General features: G+C 37.7%; 1 pseudogene; it reads right to left on the bottom strand.

Annotated features, from left to right (window-relative positions):
* Window positions 1–20954: 20954 nt before the first annotated feature.
* LOC113925498 lies at window positions 20955–21490 on the bottom strand (annotated as a pseudogene).
* Window positions 21491–22776: the final 1286 nt, after the last annotated feature.

Raw genomic sequence — 22776 nt, 5'->3', positions numbered from 1 at the left:
TGTCTGTTGAGTAGGTGCTCCTTTATGAAGGACTTGGAGAATCTACTATTGCACTAGAAAATGGAACAAAAAACGGACTTTGAGGGGGCAGAATGGCACAGTTATAACAAGTTAGCATTTCTGACTTTTTCTCATTTATTTAACAAATCCTTAATGAGTACTCTTAAATAAATCTTACTGTGTTGTCATTTAAAAATGCTTTATCACTTAGTTCTTCTTCTATCTTCCTATCTAGGGGAGGCATCTTGTTCAATGCTCACACTCCCAGAGGGCCAAGGATCCCAGCCACCTTTTCAGGAATTGGATCTCAGCTCCGAACTACCATGCTGTGCCCTGTCTCAGGCTGTTTCCACCGCTCTCCTGCTGGAACTTAGTAGGAGCATCTATACCCCCATTATATGATATGCCATTGATACACATTTGCCATTCCCCAGAGCACTGCAGCCACATTTAGGCTTGTTTTTATCTTAAACATTTAATAAATGTGTGGAGATAGATAGATAGAATGATAGGCTGGTGGATCAAGTTTTATTTGCCTGGTTCCAAATCCTTTCAGCATGCAAATCCTTAGAACAACATAGCTGGGAAGCACTCCTTCCTTCACCTACTCCTCTCCCAGGGGCCTGGCATCTACCTCCGCCTTCAAGAGCTGGGGATCAATTGAGTAGTATAAAAACTGCTAGTGACACCCTTAACTTCTTGAGTTAGAAGATACAACTCAGTCTTAGAATATAGACGTGTGGGTTTTATTTTTTTAAAGATTTTATTTATTTACTTCACAGAGAGAAACACAGTGGGAGAGGGAACACAAGCAGGGGGAGTGGGAGAGGGAGAAGCAGGCTTCCCGCCAAGCAGGGAGCCTGAGCAGGGAGCCCGATGCGGGGCTCGATCCCAGGACCCCGGGATCATGATTTAAGCTGAGGGCAGACGCTTAACTGACTGAGCCACCTAGGTGCCCCTAGACATGTCTTTTGAACATGCTTTGGGGGCTGTGTGTTCGTGTGAGCCGATAACAGTAATGTTATTTAATAATGGATGGTACCACCCTTCATTCTACCGTTAGGGGCTTCACACAGATGAGAGTGACTTTGACCTAAGCATGTGTAAGAACTTGTAAGGAAGGGAAAATAAACAGGGAGGTGCTGCTGCGCCCCTGTGCCTTTGTGAAGTACCTTTGAGTCATCCATGGTCCAAATATAAATAAGGACAACGTAAAGTGGTAACAATAAAGATGATGTGTCCACATAATGGCGAATTAAGGAAATGAAAAGAAACCTAAAGGGAAATGAGGCAATGGCTTCACAGAAAGTCAGTGGTTATCACATCTGGCTCGTGTTTATTTTGGAGGCACATTTATGAATGAAGACACACAAAAACAATACACTGTGTTGAGGAGACAGAGTTAGAATTTGGGGAGGGGAACGTGGGGTAGAGTAGCCGAGAGGAGAGGGCTGTGCAGCTATTCCCAATTCAGACCCTCCTCGCCCTCTGTGTGCGGGGGCCAATTTATAAACCAATAGGCATGCATTGACGATTCATATTTATTTTCTCCTCCTCTCATTGCTTCTTCACTTATTAGCTGGCATTATTCTGTAAAGGTGAACTCCCTCCACCACCTTTTCAAAGGATTACTATGGCCTCCTGGATAGCTAAAAACATATTGAATGTGCTATAATCTGTTCTGTAATTACCTTTGATGCTCAGCTTGTTCCAGCCCTGTGTTCCTTTGAATGTCTTCAGCAGCTTTTCAGGCTTCCCTTACTTTCTGACACAATAAAACATTCCAGACTCATCTGTGATTTTCCTGCCCCAAAGTTATAATCAGCCATTTATCAAAGGAGTCCTTTTTTTTAGTGGGGAGGGAATGACATTTGGACAGCAAGATCTGGGTGTTGGGAGACAATTCTCCATGGTTCTCTTACATTTCTGGACATCTTGTGAGTGATGCAGTAACTGCCTTTTGTTCTAGACTGTTTTTTTCAAGGATGTTTGTGTAGTGAACAGCCTTAGAAGATAGTCTCCCACCAGAGCAAAAGACAAGTTTGTTTATTATTACGATATAATAAAGATAATGTCTTCATCTGTGGTGAATCATGGAGAATGGGAAGGCTGTTCCCATTCTACAAGACAGGATTGCTTAAGTTCAGGATCCTCTTGTAAAGGAACCCATGGAACGTACAGACATCACCTGGCCCTTTCCATGTTGCCCTGTGGGAATGGGGGCTGGGGAGCTGGCAGAGATGCTGATAGTCCAGCGATTGCTATTTCTGTAATAAAGTCCTTTTTGCTAACCCAGGAGTTCCTTGTGTCCGGCTAGCATTCGTGATGCTATGGCAGGCTTGCTTATCAGGTTGTAAGTAGGATGAAGTCTCAGACCCTGTACAGCTCTTGACACTGGGGAATAGGGGTATTTGCTGCCACTAGTATGTCATTGCTTCTATGCCCTTTCAAGGGGAGAACAAGGAAATATATTGAAAAAAAATTAGTTGATGTACTAATACTTCCTATTCCGAAACAATGCCACAAGGCTCTCCCTCTCCTTCCCCTGACCCATATTTAAATTTTTCCTTTTCCACAGAGAGAACCTCAGTTCCCAGAATATCAATATATTCACTCCTTTTTTGTCTCGTGCAATTAGGACATAATACGAATTCGGATTAGAATTATTATGTCAACCAAAGCCAAATCTTTTAAGCCGTTCTTCTTGTCCTTGGAGTATGTCAACTAAGGATACACCCAGATTACTATATTTTAAAGATACTTTTATTTTATTATTATTTTTTGTTTTAGAGAGGGAGAGAGAAAGTAGAGGGAGAGGGAGAGAGAGAGCGAGAGAGAATCTTAAGCAGGCTCCACACTCAGCACAGAGCCTGATGCGGGGCTCCATCTCACAGCTCTGAGATCATGACCTCAACCCAAATCAAGAGTGGGACACAACCGACTGAGTCATCAGGTGTCCCTATTTTAAAGATACTTTAATTAGTTCTGTGATTTTTTTTTCTGTGATTATGTTATCAATTCAGTATATAGCTAGGTTCAGTTGTTTTTATTAAAATTCAACTTTGGAGCTGCATACCTGTATGGATGTTCAATAGTTTATTCAACCAGGCTGTAATGAAAGGGCATTTAGATTGTTCCAAATATTTTGCTATTACTAGTAATGTCACATTGAAAAAACTCTTTTTTGGGGGAGAGGGGGACTGTATCTTCAGGATTATTCCTAGAAGTTAGAATGCTGGAACAAAGAATAAATGCATATACAGTTTTGGTAGACATTGCCAATCCCCACCCAATGGATTACATACCATTTTGTACTACCACCTGGAAAGTTTAAGAATGCCTGTTTCTTCATAGCTTCAAGTGTGCATTGAAATGCTCCTGAATTTTTCCCACTATGAAAGGTAATAAGTGGCATCAGTATTGTGCATTTCTTTTATTATAGGTGAAATCATGCATTTTTTATATGTTTAGGGGTATTTATTTTTTTAATTTTGGGTTTTCTCTTCCTTTTAATTTTTAAAAACTTACTTCCCTCATGGTTTTATTGAGGTATAATCAATGTATAATAAAACTGCACGCATTTAAAATATCCAATCTAGGGGCCCCTGGGTGGCTCAGTCAGTTGAACGTCTGCCTTCAGCTCATGTCATGATCTCCAGGTCCTGGGATCGAGCCCCGCGTTGGGCTCTTCACTAAGTGGGGAGTCTGCTTCTCCCTCTCCCTCTCCCCTGCTTGTGCTTTCTCTGTCTCTCTCTTTCAAATAAATAAATAAAATCTTTAAAAAAATATCCAATTTGTTGAGTTTTAGCATATGTATATGTATAATGAATATACTAATTACCCCCAATAGTTTCCTGTTTGCAATCCGCCTCTTTTTCATCCCTCACTCCCATCCCGGGGCAAGCACTGACCTCCCTTCTGTAACTTACAGATTCCTATTCTGTCAGATTTCCCATGTATTTTGAGGTTCCTCCACTCTGGCTAGTGGGGACATAAGCTATTCCCAGTGCTATCCCATCTCTGACGATTGCTCCTTCTGCTCCTTTCCAGTGGTTCTTTCTCTGGCTCAGGAGTTTCCCTCACATGCATGTTTTTCCCAGTACTTAGCGGAAGGCTCAAGAGGAATCCTCTTCAGGTCCCTGGAGTTCTCTAGTCTACACAGCCCTCTCTCTCTCTCTCTCTTTTTTTTAATGCAGCCCCCTCTTATCTGTGCATTTTTTCCCTCCTGGGTGCTTTGCCACCCCACTTGCCTCCCCAAATTCTAACTCTGTCTTTGCAACTCAGTGGAGTAACTTGACTGTATTTGGCCTCCCCCTCCCTTTGTTGTGGCCTGGAAACTCTCTTGAGGCAGGAAGCTGGGGCCCTCAGAGGCATGACTTCATCTGTTTTGCTTCTCTCAGGGATCATGCCTTGTGCTTCTTGTGGCCCAGTGTCTGAAAACCATTCTTTCATGTGTTTTGTCTGGTTTTTCAGCTGTTTCATATGTGAGAATAATCTAGTCTCTGCTACTCCATTATGGCCATGGTCATAAGGTTCCCCTTATTTTTTAATGAATTTTTTACATATTGGCGAGATCAACCCTCTTTATACATGCTATCTGTTCAAATATTTTCACCCAGTTTGTCATTTATCCTTTGACTTTGTTTATGGTGGTTTATTTTTCTTTTTTTTCTTTTTTTTTAAAGATTTTATTTATTTATTTGAGAGAGAGAAAGAGAGAGAGTACATGAGAAGGGGGAAGATCAGAGGGAGAAGCAGACTCCCTGCCGAGCAGGGAGCCCGATGCGGGACTCAATCCCGGGACTCCAGGATCATGACCTGAGCCGAAGGCAGTCGCTTAACCAACTGAGCCACCCAGGCGCCCCGGTGGTTTATTTTTCATGAAAAAGCTTTTTCTTAGTGCAGTCACATTTATTTAACATTTTCTTTTGTTGCATCTGGACTTCAGGTCACTTTTTAAAATTTTATTTTATTTAAGTCCAATTAATTCACATATAGTGTATTATTAGTTTCAGAGGTAGAGGTCAGTGATTCATCAGTTGCATATAAAACCCAGTGCTCATTACATCACATGCCCTCCCCAATGCCCATTACCCAGTTACCCCAACCCCCAACCCACCTCCCCTCCAGCAACCCTCAGTTTGTTTCCTATGGTTAAGAGTCTTACGGATTGTCTCTCAAGTCACTTTTAGAAAGCTGTCCCCACACTTAGATTATAAAAGAATTGCCCTTATTTTTCTACTACTTGCATGGTTTCTTTTCTTTTTCTTTTATTTATTTTTTTTCAAAGATTTTATTTTTTTGACAGAGAGAGACACAGCGAGAGACGGAACACAAGCAGGAGGAGTGGGAGAGGGAGAAGCAGGCTTCCCGCTGAGCAGGGAGCCTGATGTGGGGCTCGATCCAAGAACCCTGGGATCCTGAACTTAGCCGGAGGCAGACGCTTAATGAATGAGCCACCCAGGCGCCCTCCTTTTCTTTTTATATATGATTTGATTTTTTCAATCTATTTGGAGTTTATTCTTGTGTGTGGTGAGAAGTGTGTATCTAATGTTATCTTCTTCCAGATGACTATACAGGACAGCATTTATTAAAAATTTGACCCTTCCCTATTGATTTGAGATGTTACATTTGTGACAGTAACAAAATAACTTTCATGTATACTTGGGTCTATTTCTCTAATTTCTGTTCTGTTCCACTGGTCTACTCACTAGCACCATGCTTTTTTCATTCTAGAGCTTTTTGTTGTATTTCAGTTTCTGGGAGGGCTATTCTCTCCTTATTGCTGTTATTTTTCAGGGTTTCCTAGATATTCTTCCATTTTTATTTTCCCGCATGAGCTTTAGCATCACCATTTCCTAGCTAAAAAAACAAAAACAAAATAAAAAATAATAAAAAACCCTGGCATTTTTATTGGGATCACATTACATTTATTTTTTATTTTTATTTATTTTTAATTCTTTTTATTAACATATAATGGGGATCACATTACATTTAAATATTAACTTAGGGAGAACTGATATCTTTATTACAATGCATCATCTTATTCATCTTATCTAACAGAGAGATAGGTCTTTCTATTAGTTCAGGCCTATTTTTGCGTTCTGTAGGAGTGTTTAAAGGTTTTTAAAAATATATTCCTTTATTCCTAGGTGTTTTATTTATTTTTTAACCGAAATTTCCTCTCCCATTATGCTAAGAAAGCCTTTGAAAAGATTTTTACACTCACTCCTAGTCTCCCCACCCCTAAAATAAATAAATATGACTTACATACTTTGTCTTGAAGTCAGTACCTTACTTAATAGAGGAACACCAGAACCATCCCCACAAAGACGTGGAACAAAGCACAGATGCTTTTTTATCTGGTTATTGTTTGACTGTATCAAGGCTATTGATTTTCATATGTTAATTTTATATCCTGCTATATTATTGAGTACTTTTTTTGTTTGAGTTAGCTTTATTAGTGATTCTCCTGGGCTAGCAGGTATACCATTATATCATCTGCATACAGAAATTGTTTTACTACTGCTTTTCTGAGTAGTATGTTTGCTTGTTTTCTATTGCCAAATTTCATCATAATATGATGTTAAGTAGTAGTGCAGATTGTGGGCATCCTTGCTTTGTTCTTGTTTTTTGTGGGAATGCCTTCAGTGTTGCCTTATTAAATAAGGTGCTGGCATTAAGACTGGGTTGTGTAAAATCATATCATATTTAGTTTTGGGGGGTTAGTGTAGGGTATATTAGTTTGTTAGAGCTCTCATAACAGAATACCACAGACTGGATGGCTTAAACAACAGAAATTTATTTTCTCATAGTTCTGGAGGCTGGAAGCTGAGATCAGGGTGTTGCAGGTTCTGTTTCTTTTGAAGCCTCTCTCCTCTGTTCGCTGATGTCTACCTTCTCACTGTGTCCTCCATGGTCATACTTCTGTCTGTGTGTCTGTGCCCTAAACCTAATAAGGACGTTATGGATTAGGACCCGCCCTAATGATCCATTTTAACATAAGTTTATCTTTAAAAGCCCTATTTCCACATACATTCTTGGGGGGAGGTTAGGCTTCAATATATGAATTTTGGCGGGGGGGGGGGCACAGTTCAGCCCATAACAGACCATATCAGGAATGAGTAAAAAGTTTTGTCAGGCTTTTTAGCATTAATGAAGATAATTATCATTTTTGTCCTTACTTATATTACCATAATAAATTATAATAATGGGTTTCCTAATATTGAATTATTTTTACATTACTAGAGTAAATCTCATTTGATCACATGTATTACTTCCTTGATGTTTTGGATTCTGTTTGCTAACATTTTTTTGTTTTGTTTTGTTTGCTAATATTTTAATTAAGGACTTTTGCATTAAAATTCCTAAGTAAGATTGGCCTGCAATATTTTTGTCATAGGTTTATCATGTGTACATATCAATGCTATACTTGCTTTGCAAAAGAATTTGGGAGTTTTGTTCTTTCCCTATGTACTAGAATAATATATGTGTCATTGGGATTATCTGATCTTTGCTGTTTTTATGAGAATTTGCCTGTGAAATCATCTGCACTTGGTGTTTTCATGTTGGGTGGTTCCTCAATAACTGTTACTGTTTTTTTCTATACATCTCTTTTAACATTCTGTTTTTACTGGGACCAATTGGATAAATTGCATTTTCTTAGGAAATTATTCAGTTCAGCTAGTTCACATTCATTTACAAAGTAATCTCTTATGACTTTAAAATTATCCTGTTTTAATGGTTATTTCCTGGTTATAATTTCTTATTTTGTGGAAGCCTAGTACAGTTATTGACATGTCTTAAGCATTTGGTTTCAACTCTGTTCTTTGGTGAATACCTATTCCTTGATTGGTGATATTATTTCATTCCTGAAATCCACACCATAAAACATACCATAAATTTACAAGACCAGTGCTCTAACCCCTGAGCTATGGAGCCAACCACAAACATACCATAAATTTAAAAATATTTGTGAATTTTAATGGGAAAATTACAATGTATTCCATCTTGACCAAAGATAACCAAATCACTTTTCATAGATTGAAAATGTATATATCAATTAAATAATGTAAATATAAGTAGTAAACAACAATATGAAAGTAAATAAATTCAAATTGTGCATAAAGTGTAACATGATGAAAATTTCTTATGTTCTCCAAAGGAAAAAGAGATGATTTGATAGTGGGTGGTGGAGGAGGGTGCAAAAGTCATTCCTGAAAGGTGCATTTTTCTTTCCACACGATCTTTATCAGTTTTACCTTAAGAAGGCTCAGGATTATTTTGCACTTAGAAATAAAGTTATAGCAATTGGAAACAACTTCAGAGCAAAATAAAACATCAGAAAGCTTTGAAACACATGGATATGGTCAACAAACTGCAGAGTACAGATCTGTTGGCATAAATAGGTCTGCTTAGCAAAATATTGGATTATCCAGTCATGGAGCTCAATTCAAATGTGCTCCATTTGAAATGTTCTTACCAGAAATGTATTGTGTAAATTAGTCACTATCTTTTTTCTTTTATTATTTTTTTAAAGATTTATCTATTTATTTTAGAGAGAGAGAAAAAGAGAGCACCTGCAAGCTAGGGAGAGAATCTCAAGCAGATTCCCCACTGAGCGTGGAGCTGACTTGGGCTCTATCTCAGGACCCTAAGATCATGACCTGAGCTGAAATCAATAGTTGGTCACTTAACTGGCTGAGCGACCCAGGCACCCCAGTGACTGTCTTTTTCTAAAACTGCAACATTGAAATACCACTTTAAAAAAAAAGATTTTATTTATTTATTTATTTGAGAAAGGGACCACATGCAATCGATGGGAAGGAGAGGGAGAGAGACAAGCAGACTCCATGTTGAGCACGGAGCCTTACCTCTGGCTCAATCTCCCCACCCGGAGATCATGACCTGAGGCAAAATCAAGATTTGGAAGCTTAACTGACTGAGCCACCCAGATGCCCCAAAATATTACTATTTTACAGAGAATTTAATTAGAGTGGTTTGGAAGTAAATATAATTATAACAAGAAAAAAAAAGAGTCTGAAAAGCAATATAACTTTTTAAGAGTTGTTATGATAAAAAGTCATTGAAATCAATAGTCATTTTATGAAATGAGTCTGTATTTCAATGTTATTGCTCTAATGGATAAGAAAAGCCAAAATAATCACATCTAAGTAGTTTATTTTGGTAGGAATATTGATGATTCATCCATCATATTGCTCCTTTAGGCACTGAACATTTCTTAGTCTGGTTATCACATCCTTTCAAATTTTAACTTAGCCCCTTGAGTTATATTTCCAATTGTTCTTGGATAAAATTCCAATTTGTTAATTCATTTAAAAGATCTCACAATCTGGTTCTCAGAAATCTCTCCAAATCTTAAATTTTTCTCCCTTCTCCAAGAACCTTGCGTTTTATGCTCTGCTGACATGCTTTTGCTTTTTAAAATTTTACCTACTCTAGCTCATCCTCAGCCCTTGTAAAAGCTGTTTCTTCACCTTAAATATCCTTAAAGCCTTTTGGTTTTCACCTCATTTTCTCTTACAGAGGAATCTCAGCTTAAATTTCACTTATTTGGGAAGGTGTTCTCTGTCTCCTAGATCAGGTTGGTCATTAGGTTCCCTTGCTCTGGTTCCCACAGTACCCTGTATTTCCTTCATTACAATAGCCTCTATTATAACTGTGGACTTCATTGTAGGTCTTCTGAACTCTCAAGCTCCAAGCAGCAGGCAATGTTTGTCTTATTCATTCCTATCTCTTCAGCATAGGGCAAGCTCCCCGGAAGTATTTCTTGCATGGATGGGAGAATAGATAGATAACACAGACTACTGCAGTAAATAGGTTCCTTTAAGAGTATATCAACCCTACCATTAAAAAAATAGTTTTTTTGACTGCAAAAATCCCTTTATTTGTGTCTGTATCCATCACCCTGCAATGAGAATGAAAGAACTCTGAAGCATAGGCACGGAGAAAGTAATGCCTCCCAGCTGGGACAAGTTTCTTGTGAAAAAGCATGTCTACATTATAAACATTATTACTTTAATCCTTTAGCTTCTTCTGAGAATTGGCATAGAAAAGTTGTGAAAATATTATACGTTATAACCTAAAACCTGTTTTGTATCTGTCCTATAGAGAAGGTATTTTACATAAAAAGAGAATGATTATGAAGCACAGTGGAGATCTGGGAGAGGGTTTTCCATAGTTGATTTGTTTTAGGCTTGACTGTGAGATTTAAATTAGATTCTTTTTTTTTTTTTTAAAGATTTTATTTATTTGAGAGAGAGAATGAGAGATAGAAAGCACAAGAGGGAAGAGGGTCAGAGGGAGAAGCAGACTCCCCGCTGAGCAGGAAGCCCAATGTGGGACTCGATCCCGGGACTCCGGGATCATGACCTGAGCCGAAGGCAGTCGCTTAACCAACTGAGCCACCCAGGCGCCCTTAAATTAGATTCTTAACTCGTTCCTTTAGAAGAATGTAGACCTTTGAAGCGGTATTATTTACAACTTTTTATTTTTAGAGATTTAATGGTTATTTTTAGCCGTAGTGGTCTTATTTTATTAACACTGCAGTTTGAGCTAGTCTGTGCTATTTGTAAAAATTATCAGATTTTAAATGGTGACAAATATGGTGTGAAAGCACTCAAATGATTTTACAAGATGACTTAAGAGCTATGCATAATCAGCCCAAACCTGTATTAAGTTTAAAATCGCTTTCCTTGTTTTAAAAAAGCAAAAGAGCTCCACCTGGTGTTGAACAAAACAATTGAACACTTTTTATTTGATGATTTAGAAATTTTCATTTTCTGTAAGTTGTAATTCAGAATGCTTTTCTCAGTATTCCACTTATAGTAATGCTAAATATTGTTCCCAAATCATGCAGGATTAGCTTTTTTGTGGAAAAAAAAAACGAATGCGTTTCTGATAAAAAGGGGCCTCCCCTCTAATGTTTTAAAGAGTTTTAGGACAGCTTCTCTCCTATGCATGTCCTTCATACTCCTTGCAGTGGAACAGTAACAAAGATCCTCACGGATGGAGGGGCCCCCCCACTGCTGTGCTTTGAGATCCAGCCACCCCGTTTGCCCCAGGCCATACTTCCTATTGGCCCCTCCAGCCAAGGACTGAAAACAGTGATGCACTGAGGCCCACCTCACCCCGGAAGACAGGTGTGACTCCTTTGTTGGCCCACCTTGGCTCCAGGACATCCTTAGGGTTTTGCCAAACCTTCCTTAGACTGCACAGCTGTCTCAGATGCATCCATTCAACTCTCTCTCCATCTTATTCTTGCTGATTAGGCTTGCATTCAGTCTGACAACTCCCTCAGCCTTCCCCAGCTCCCTCCTTATTACTTCGTACACATACATTTCCTTCTAATAAAATCCTTACATTTTTTCATTTATTTATGCATTTTTAATAAAGATTGTATATAATTTAAGGTGTACAACATGAAGAACTGATACATATATGCATGGTGACATGAATACTAGAGTCAAGCTAATTAACATGTCACTTTCTCCTCCATTTTGTGTGTGTGTGTGTGATGAGTGCCCCTGAAATCTACTCTCTTAACCTATTTCCGGTAATCAATGCACTAACATTAAGTATAGTCATCTGCCTGTATATTAGATCTCTGGCTTATTCATCCTACATAACTGTGACTTCGGACCCTTTGACCAATGTCTCCCTATTCCCTCAGCCCCTGACAACCACTCTTCTACTCTCTGCTTCTATGACTTCCACTTAAAAAAATTATTGTTGAAGTGTAATTGACATAGTTATATTAGTTTCAGGTATACAACATACTGGTCAGACAAGTCTATGCATTCCTCAGTGCTCACCATGATAAGTATAGTGAGTCACCATATGATGCTATCACAGTGTTATTGACTATGTTCCTCTGCTGTACTTATCTCTGTGACTTCCTATTTTATAACTGGAAGCTTGTACCTCTTAATTCCCTTCATCTATTGCACCTGTCCTCCTACCCACCTCCCAACTAGCAACCACCAGTATTTAAGAGTCTGGTTTTTTGTTTGTTCATTTGTTTTGTTTTTTATATTCTACATATAAGTGAACTCATAGTATTCATCTTTCTCTGTCTTATTTCACTTAGCATAATACTCTCTAGGGCCATCCATGCTGTTGAGAATGGCAATATATTATTCATTTTTATGGCTGAGTCGTATCCCATTGTGTGTGTGTGTCTAGCACATTTTCTTTATTCATCTACTGAAAGATACTTTTCATTGCTTCCAAATAAATAATGCTGCAATAAAATAGAAGGACATACATCTTTTCAAATTAGTGTTTTTGTTTCCTTTGGATAAATAACCAGTAGTGGAATTCCTGGATCATATACTATTTCTATCTTTAATTTTTTAAAAAAAGATTTTATTTATTTATTTGAGAGAAAGAGAGGGAGAGAGAGCGCAAGCAGGGAGGGACAAAAAGGAGGGAGACAGGGGCACCTGGGTGGCTCAGTCTTAAGCATCTGTCTTCGGCTCAGGTCATGATCCCAGGGTCCTGGGATCGAGCCCCACATCGGTCCCCCTGCTTGTGTTCCCTCTCTCGCTATGTCTTTCTCTGTCAAATAAATAAATAAAAATCTTCAAAAAAAAAAAAAAAAGGGAGGGAGAGAGAGAGAGAGAGAGAGAATCTCAAGCAGACTCCAGGCTGAGCAGGGTGCCCAAAATGGGGCTTGATCTCATGACCCCAAGATCATGATCTGAGCCGAAACCAAGAGTCGGACACTTAACTGTCTAAGCCACCCCGGTGCCCCTCTTTAATTTTTTGAGGAACCTTCATATTGTTTTTCACAATGGTTGCACCAATTTAGATTCCTAGCAATAGTGAAAGAGGGTTCCCTTTCCTCCACATCCCCGCCAACACCTGTTATTTCCCATGTTGCTGATTTTAGCCGTTCTGACAGATGTGAGGTGGCATCTCATTGTGGTTTTGATTTGCATTTCCCTGATGCCAAGTGATATTGAGCATCTTTTCATGTGTCTGTTTACCATCTGAATGTCTTCTTTGGACAAATGTCTATTCAGGTCTCTGCCCATCTTAAATCAGATTATTTGTTTTTTGGTGTTGAGTTGTATAAGTTCTTTATATATTTTAGATGTTAACCCCTTATTGGATATATCATTTGCAAATATCTTTTTCCATTTAGTAGGTTGTCTTTTTGTTTTGTTGATGGTTTTCTTTGCTGTGTAGAAGCTTTTTATTTTGTTTGACTTTATCACTGAAATGGGACACAACGTTATTGAAATATTCTAAAGAATAATCAGTGTTATAGAGTGAAAAACACTTCGCAGTTCTTTTTTTTTAAGATTTTATTTATTTGACAGAGAGAGAGAGACAGCGAGAGAGGGAACACAAGCAGGGGGAGCAGGAGAGGGAGAAGCAGGCTTCCCGCTGAGCAGGGAGCCCAATGTGGGGCACTTCACAGTTCTATGTCCCCCCCACCCTGGCCCCCTGCAGTTCTTGATAGAAAGGCACTTGAGCACCAGTAACTTACAGCTCCTGGAAACTGCCCAGGGGTCTTGTGTCACGGCTTTGTTCTTGGTTTACTTTTGACTCACTGATAGTATTACTGATAGTAAGTATAGTGATAGTATCACTAAGAGGTAATACAACTCTAGGAAAATAAACTTCCCGCTACTTTGTAGTGTGGTAAAATGGAAAGAACCATAGCTGGAGAGAAAGATGATCTGCATTTGAGTTGGCTTTGCTATGTGATGACCCTGAAGACCTTGGGTAAGCCACTTACCTTCTTTCCGCCTCCATTTCCTTATCTGTAAGATGGTGGTACCAATCTTTGACTCACACAGTCATTAGACTTAACTGACATAATTTGCCCAGAAACATTTGGTAAACTAAAGCACCATTTTAAAGTTATATTATCATTGTTTAATTGTATTTGTTTTTAAAAAATATTTTCTTTTTAAGTAATCTCTACACCCAGCGTGGGGCTCAAACTCACAACCCAGAGATCAAGAGTCACATGCTCCACTGACTGAGCCAGCCAGGCACCACTATTTCATTGTATTTTTAATGAAATTATCTGCTAAAGAAGGGAAGTAGGTATTCTGACCTTTTACAGGACGTTTGGATTTTATAGTCCATGCTAAGAGATTTCTTAAATAAAAATATTCTGAAACAACTATTTAAATAAAAATGTTTAAATTGAAGTACAATTGACAGACATAAGCAAAGTTTAAATAAACAGAATTATCTTGCTTTGCTTCTTTCACATACATTATGAATTATTTAATAATAAAGAAAAATATTTTATTATTTAACTACCCTTTGAAAGGTTAAAAATGGAAACAAAAATGAGTATAAATTTAAAACGAGTGAAAGATTTGGATGCGACAGAGAAATAATTCTTCTCCTTAAATTTTGGAGAGTGTTGTTGGAAGGAAGACATATTTATAGCTACCTGACAACTAAAGCAAAGAATGAAAGAAGGCGTTTTTATTTATTTGCAAACATGAGCAATAAAAAATATTTTTGCTCTAATGCTTTTTTTTATTGTGCTCTTTTGGAGATGTTTGTGAAAGTATATTGATAATGTAACTTATCTCCACAAATTCTGTTTTAAACCGTAGCTGATGATGTTATTCAATGATAATAAAAATATTGTCCATAAATTACTCATTTAAAATTAAAACACAACATAATTACACCATTTTACTTTATTTTTCATTTTTTATGTAATCTAAGTGTGGTAAGTATAATGTTATTATTATGAAGTAGTTCAGTTAGACATCCTTACTCTGGTTAACTTAAGCAAAAAGAGAATTAATAAGATACTGGTATCTCACACAGATTCCAAGGAAAAGTTGGCCATGTAGGCCTTTGAATGTGCAGGAACAGGCAGCTTTGGGGATCTAGGGAGCTACTTTGTGTCCTCTCTTTGTTCTGCCCAAGATTCATATTTCTGAAATTAAAGTGTGGTCAAGGTTGCATCCTGTGCCCACCTCTTGGTCCTGAGAAAGACTTTCTCAACAATATCAAGTCCATGCACCAGAAGAGGGGTGGTGGCCCCCCAAAAGGCAAAGAGATACTGGGTAAGAATAAAATAAGGAACACCCCCTGCTTAATGCATTCAATTCAGTTGTTTTCCAATGCCTTTTTCTTTTGATTGTGATAATTATAATCATTTTCCTTAGTTACAGAGACAAATATGCAGTATTCCGTGAAGTTGTGATAAACTCAGATATCCACCAACATGCTTTTTTGTTGTGCTTGCTTGTTCTCTCTAAACAAATGCTGCTTTAGATAGACCAGACACTGGATCTTGACCACGGAGGCATTGGCACTTTTAAATTCTTGGTATGAGTGCCTCTGTGTAAAGTTAAGGCAAGGTACACTGTAACATTGCAGCTTTGACGCATGCCCAGGTAAATTGTGTTTTTTCCTTCTTTCTATTTTCACCATGGCTATTACCAACTGGGAGACTAGAGCAGAGGCAGAAGATGCTCATGGAAATAGAGTTTCATCTCTCGAGTTAGAAGCTCTGTATATGCATGCCCACGGACAGGGCACAAGTGTGGTTTCTGGGACTAATTACCTGTATATTGCTGTTTTTTTTTTAAAAAGATTTTATTTATTTGACAGAGAGAGAGAGAGAGAGCACAAGCAGGGGGAGTGGGAGAGAGAGAAGCAGGCTTCCCGCTGAGCGGGGAGCCCGATGTGGGGCTCGATCCCGGGATCCTGGGATCATGACCTGAGCTGAAGGCAGACGCGTAAGGACTGAGCCACCCAGATGCCCTTGTATGTTGCTGTTTTAAGAATGATTCCAATGAGTTTGGTTTGGTGTTAGCTAGAAAGGCAGGATAGTATTTCAGGAGTGTCAGCTGCCCCGTATCTGAAAAACTCTCCCAACAGCTCCGATTTCTATCACTTTTGTGTATACATTATGATAGCTATTATTTACTCGAGACAACATTTAACTAAATGTCTTGCTACTCCAATTTTGGTGAAATTTAAAACATTATACACATTCAAATTCTATTGTTTATGAGCTTACTTTTTAAGTAGTTATGAAAATGTCATTTACATATTCAATTTATGTTATTAAAACTGATATCCTAACAAGGAACACTAGGGGGCATTCATTGCTCTGTTCAAAGACATTTGTATGCTTTAGTTTTATACTTTTCAAGGCAATTTGTTCATATGCTTGAGAAATAAAGTATGAAAATTTTCATATTCTAAAATATGTCAGCATAGGGAAAATTGATAGTAATTACTGGCAGAGCAATTTAAAGATAATATGTGTTAGAAAATGTAAAAATGTTGGTTAATGGATTTGTATTTTAACAGTTTAGATTTATATAAAATTAGCAAAGCCAGGAGTTTACCAAAAAAAGGCAGCATATCACTGAAAACTAAACAAACAAACAAACAAACGAAAGCAAAAATAAAAAATGGATGAGTGGGCAAAAGAGCACAGGAATACCCAGTATATACTGAGATTATAATGGAAACAAATCCTTAAATAATTTTTAATGCGACAATCTCTCTTGAAATATATGAACAAATAATACAAAATATCAAGTTTTCAGAATTTCTAGCATAGAAAAACAAACCTGACATAACTTTAGACCTACCTTTATTTAAATGCACATGGACTTTAAAAATATAAAAATAAATTGTGATGTAGAAGTAACATCAATGAGTTAAATGAATTTACGCATTCTTCAATTGCTATTTTATTATAAAGTATCACTAAAGTTGCCCCACTTTATTTCCAGTCTAAATCTTTCTTATTTTACTTTCTTATTCTCTGGCACCTTATACTATTAACTTGTTCATTTATAAATGCAACTATTTTATTGGGCACATTCTTTATTCACAAGGCATTGTGTTGGGTATCATAATTCTCAAAATAGTGTGTTAATGCTACAGCAAACTGTGATCAAATAATTTGAGACTACGTACAAATTCTCACAAACTTTTGCTATGAGATAACTGAAAAAAGCAGTGATTTCTTTCAGCCTCAATTTCTTTCGGACTGGTCGTATGGTTAAATATATATTTTCTTGATTTTAGACCACAAAATGTAAAGTCAGACTAACAATTTTGTATACAGGTAACCTTATAAAACTTTGTGGCTTAACAAAAATCCAAGGAAACATTTCTTAGCATTTTTATCCATGATTTTTATATTTATATGTGAAAAATTTTTTTGAATCCGAGTGTGTCATAAACATGAATCCTTTTTTTTTTTTTTTTAGTTTCAGAGGTAGAGTTTAGTGATTCATCAGTTGCATATAACACCCAGTGCTCATTACATCAAGTGCCCCCCTTAACACCCGTCACCTAATTACCCCATCCCCCCCCACCTCTCCTCCAGCTCAGATTAAATCAGAGAGGGAGACAAACCATAAACATGAATCTTAACATGTCTCACCCTTGCCTTTAGAAATCCATTTTTCAGATCAAGGAAGGGTCTAATCAAAGTTAAATAAATTGAAATAATATGTAGAAAGTTCTTTTAAAAGTATAACGTGCTGGGGTGCCTGGGTGGCACAGTCAGTTAAGCATCTGACTCTTGGTTTCGGCTCAGGTCCTGATCTCAGGGCCCTGAGACTGAGTTCTGTGTCATCGGGATCCACGCTCTGGGCAGAGTCTGTTTCAGATTCTCTCCTTCTCCCTCTGCTCCTCCCGCTTGTGCGTGTGCGCTCTCTCTCTACAATAAATAAATAAATCTTAAATAAAAAAAGTAGAATGTGCTGTTTAACTGCAAATAGTTGTCACTTTGGGGTTTGAATTCTGACTTTGATATTTATCAGCTCAATGTTTTTATCTGTAAAAAATGGGGATGACAGCTCATTTTATGACTTTTTTCCTCCCTTTTTGCTTCACTGCTTTCCTGAGAAATGACCATCTAGTTGATGGATAGTTTCTAGGTAGGTGAGAAGGTAGAAGACAAGGGAAAGATAAAAGAAAGAAAGGGGGAAATTATGTCAAGTTAGGGAAAATTATAGAATTATAGAAAAGCGAAATTTTCAATTGTCTTGCAATACTACCAACCTAAAAGATGAGGAAAAAAAATGACAGGAATATTTCCATCTTTTAAGTCACTAACCTTACAATATCATGGTTCTCAAATTTCTGTATATAAGTTATCTGTTTTATGGATTATTTCAACATGTTTTGGAACTTCCACTGGCTTCTCCCAATCAGCACTGTTTCCGGTCTGTCTCCTATATTATAAATCAGTGTGGGGTTAGGAAATGCAATAATAGATTAAGTTAAACATAATTGGAAAAGTAAATTAGTTAGCATTCCAAAGTAAGAAATATGCCTTTTGGATTATTCACTGTTATTCTTTTCTTTCTGCATTTAATTACTCTCTTTAGTGTAGATAATTAGAAAGTTTAACTGATAAATTTGCCTTCCTTTGTATGTGGAATTAGGTCTGAGAGAGCAAAGCACTCACTGTTTTTGTAAAGAGTGGCTCTGTTTTAGAATCAGTGTTTTTGTTCAAATATTGTAGATGTGTCTGGTGTGGGAGGTGGGTGAGGTGTATTCTGGGAAGTAGCTGGTGGTGACATGAGAATCCAGAAGAGCATGTTTAGTTTTAAAAAGCATATTTAATTGTGTAATTACTTTGATGTGTTCTTTTGTTTTTAAGTTTTTATGTTAATCACCCAGGCTCATCAAGACAAGTGCCCTCCTTAGTTCCATAAACTATTTCACCCATCCCCCCACCCATCTCCCCTCTGGTGACCATCAGTTTGTTCTCTATAGTTGAGTCTGTTTCTTGGTTTCTCTCTCTCTCTTCCCCCCCGCCCCTGCTTTGCTCATTTGTTCTGTTTCTTAAAAATTCCACATGAGTGAAATTATATGGTATTTGTCTTTCTCTGATTTCTCTTGACTTATTTCACTTTCTCTGATTTCTCTCTTTCTCTGATTCTCTTGACTTATTTCACTTAGCATTATATTCTCTAGGTCCATCCACATTGTTACAAATGGCAAGATTTAATTCTTTTTATGGCTGAATAACATTCCAAGGTATATGTATGTACCGTATTTTCTTTATCCAGTCATCAATTGATGGACACTAGGGCTGTTTCCATAATTTGGCTATTGTAGGTAATGCTGCTATAAGCGTAGGGGTGCATGAACCCCCTGAATTAGTATTTTTGTATTCTTTGGGTAAATATCCAGTAGTGTGATGCTGGATCATAGGGTAGTTCTATTTTTAACTTTTTGAGGAACTTCCATACAGTTCTCCAGGGTGACTGCTCCAGTTTGCATTCCCACCAACAGTGCAAAAGACTTCCTTTTTCTCCACATCTTCTCCAACACCTATTGTTTCTTGTGTTGTTGATTTTAGCCATTCTGACAGGTATGAGGTGATATCTCATTTGATTTGCATTTTCCTGATGATCAGTGATGTTGAGCATCTTTTCATGTGTCTGTTGGCCATCTGTATGTTTTCCAGACATGAAATGTATATTCATGTCTTTTGCCCATTTTTTAGTTGGATTATTTGATTTTTGGGTGTTGAATTGTATAAGTTCTTTATATAATTTGGATACTAACCCTTTATCAGATATGTCATTTGCAAATATCTTCTCCCATTCCATAGGTTGCCTTTTAGTTGTTTATTTTTTTTTTAATTTTATTTATTTATTTGAGAGAGAGTGAGAGCACAAGCAACTGTAGGGCAGGGGGGAGGGGCACAGGGAGAAGCAGGCTTCCCGCCGAGCAGGGAGCTCAATGCGGGACTCAATCCCAGAGCCCTGGGATCATGACCTGAGCTGAAGGCAGACGCTTAACCTCCCAGGTGCCCAGGTTGCCTTTCAGTTTTGTTGATGGTTTTCCTTCACTGTGCAGAAGGTTTTTACCGTGATGTAGTCCCAGTAGTTCATTTTTGCTTTTGTTTCCCTTGCCTCAGGGGACCTATCTAGAAAAAAGTTGCTATGGCCGATGTCAGAGAAGTTACTGCCTGTGGTTTTCTTCTAGGATTTTTATGGTTTCAGATCTCACATGTAGATCCTTCATCCATTTTGAATTTATTTTCATGTATGGTATAAGAAAGTGGTCTAGTTTCATTCCTTTGCCTGTTGCTGTCCAGTTTTCCCAACACCATTTGCTGAAGAGACGGTCTTTTTCCCATTGGATGTTCTTTGCTGTTTTGTCGAAGATTAGTTGACCATACCCTTGTGGGTTTATTTCTGGATTATCTATTCTGTTCAATTGATATAGGTATCTATTTTTGTGCCAATACCATACTATTTTGATTACTACAGTTTTGTAATATAACTTGAAGTCTGGAATTGTGATGTCTCCCACTTTGCTTTTCCTTTTCAAGATTTCTTTGGCTATTCAGAGTCTTTTGTGGTTCCATAGAAATTTTAGGATTGTTTGTTCTAGCTCTATGAAAAATGCTGTTGGTGTATTGATAGGGATTGTATTAAAAGAGTAGATTGCGGGCGCCTGGGTGGCTCAGTTGGTTAAACGACTGCCTTCGGCTCAGGTCATGATCCTGGAGTCCTGGGATCGAGTCCCACATCGGGCTCCCTGCTCAGCGGGGAGTCTGCTTCTCCCTCTGACCCTCTTCCCTCTCGTGCTCTCTCTCATTCTCTCTCTCTCAAATAAATAAATAAAATCTTTAAAAAAAAAAAAAGAGTAGATTGCTTTGGGTTGTATAGCCATTTTAACGATATTTGTTTTATGGAACGTCTTCCCATTTCTTTGTGTCATCTTCTCTTTCTTTCATCTGTGTTTTATAGTTTTCAGAGGATAGGTCTTTCACCTCTTTGGTTAGGTTTATTCCTAGCTATCTTATTTTTGGTGCAATTTTAAATGGGATTTTTTTTTTTAATTTCTTTTTCTGCTGATTCATTATTGGTGTAGAAAAATGCAACGGATTTCTGTACATTGATTTTGTATCCAGTGAATTTATTGAATTTATCAATTCTACTTTGATGTATTCATTTTTTAAATAGATGTTTATATAAAAATCTGATCTGCCAACTTAGTTTTCCACCAATTCAGGATGCAGAAACCTTCATGGGCTTCACAGTCTCTCGCTTAGCTGCTGCCTTCATGGGAAACTTTGAAACAGCCAGCCATTGCTGTCTAAAAATCCTTGCTTAGCCTCTTTTACTTCCTTGGCATCCCTGATGGCTTGTTCTTGTTGAGCTTTCCTAACTTCAGGTTTCTGATTCCTCTTGGCCATTCTATCAGCAAGAGATGGCACCAATGATGGCCTTCTGGAATTTGACTGCACAGCGGGTTTTTGTCTTTTGGCTTTCCTCTGACTGTCCTTTTTGTGTTTTCTTCTGTAGAGGATAGTCCAGTTTACCTGCTGAGGAATCCTCTTAGAAAGGAATGCCAACTGGCATTTTGCATTAAGAAATTGGGAAACCTTCCTGTCAGTCCTGGTGTTGGGCCCGATCTTGGCCTACCCCAAGGTCTATCTGGGGTAGATCTTGTATCCGCTCAAACTGCACAGCTCGACCTTCATGGCTCTGGCAACCAGGAAGAAGGAAAGATGGTGAAGAACTACTTTGATGCCTTCTTAATCATTATTTTACATTGAAATCTCAAGTAACATTTAAAAAGGGTCAGATATTTTTAGGTTTATCAGAAAGGGGCAATAGATTTAAAAGAAGATTGAGAAACAAATTGTAGACAGCTTCTCTTAGCACAATATGATCTTTTGTTTTGCAAATGAAAGCACTGGAGGATTTCTGGGCATACAGAATACAACTTAATCTTTTAAGTTTTTATTTATTCATGGGGGGTGGGGAGGAGTGCTGTTTCTACTTTGGAAGTGAGGCATATTTGGAACTATTTTTTTTCCCTTTAATCTTGATAATATGATGGGCAATGCCTACTTTTGATAACTACCACAGAAAATGAGGCATTTAGGGCAACAGCATGAGACCAACAGGGCAGCTTCTCTGACAGAATCCTTTGAGAGCATTTGGCACCTTGAAAAAGAGCAAGAAACTTAACTCTAAGCATACCAGCAATCCCATGGTCCATGTCTAATTGCTTCCATTGATATTTGATGGCCCCAATACTTTCTCTTCTCCTTAAGCTACTAACATTACCATGAATTTACCTCACCCTCAGCCTGGTTGTTATCCCCCAACCAAAATCTTTAGTGACCCAGCAACATATTTCATATTGAGTACATGTTCTTCAGCCTCGTATTTAGAGCCCTTCATAACTTACCTGCCCCATGTAACCTCTCATGAGTTCTTATTCCAGTCTCTATACTTTATCTAAACCTATCCAACGTGCTTTTTTTCTAAGATTATACTACATTTTCTCACTCTGCACATTTTCTCCTTCTGTTCCATTTACTAGGAATACCCTGTCCATTTCCATCTGCCAGAATTCTATTAATCTTCAAGATGCATCCACACATAAAATCCTTTATTAAGACCCCTCACTATTGTTTGGCTGTGACACTCCTTTTTTCTAATTATACATTTAGCTTATGTTTTCTCCAGGTTTTATGACCTGCCTTATGTTATAGTTATTTTATATTTTATATTCTGTACTTGAGGACAGAGGAATATCTTTCCCATAAAATTTTATCTTTTCATACAGTGTCCAAAACTGAGCTTGACTTATAGAAGGTGTTCAACAAATATTAGTTGAATTAGGGTTAACTTCCCAATCTATCCATGAACTTCCTACTGACTTATCCTCAGTATTTAGTACAGTTTTAGAATAATGAAATTGCCTGAAATTACAGACTACTCGAAAAGTTGGCATACTTTTAAAGATGTGTACTTC

The sequence above is a fragment of the Zalophus californianus genome, chromosome 2, assembly GCF_009762305.2.
Source record: "Zalophus californianus isolate mZalCal1 chromosome 2, mZalCal1.pri.v2, whole genome shotgun sequence".
NCBI lineage: Eukaryota > Metazoa > Chordata > Mammalia > Carnivora > Otariidae > Zalophus > Zalophus californianus.
This window is presented reverse-complemented; position numbering and strand designations above follow the sequence as displayed.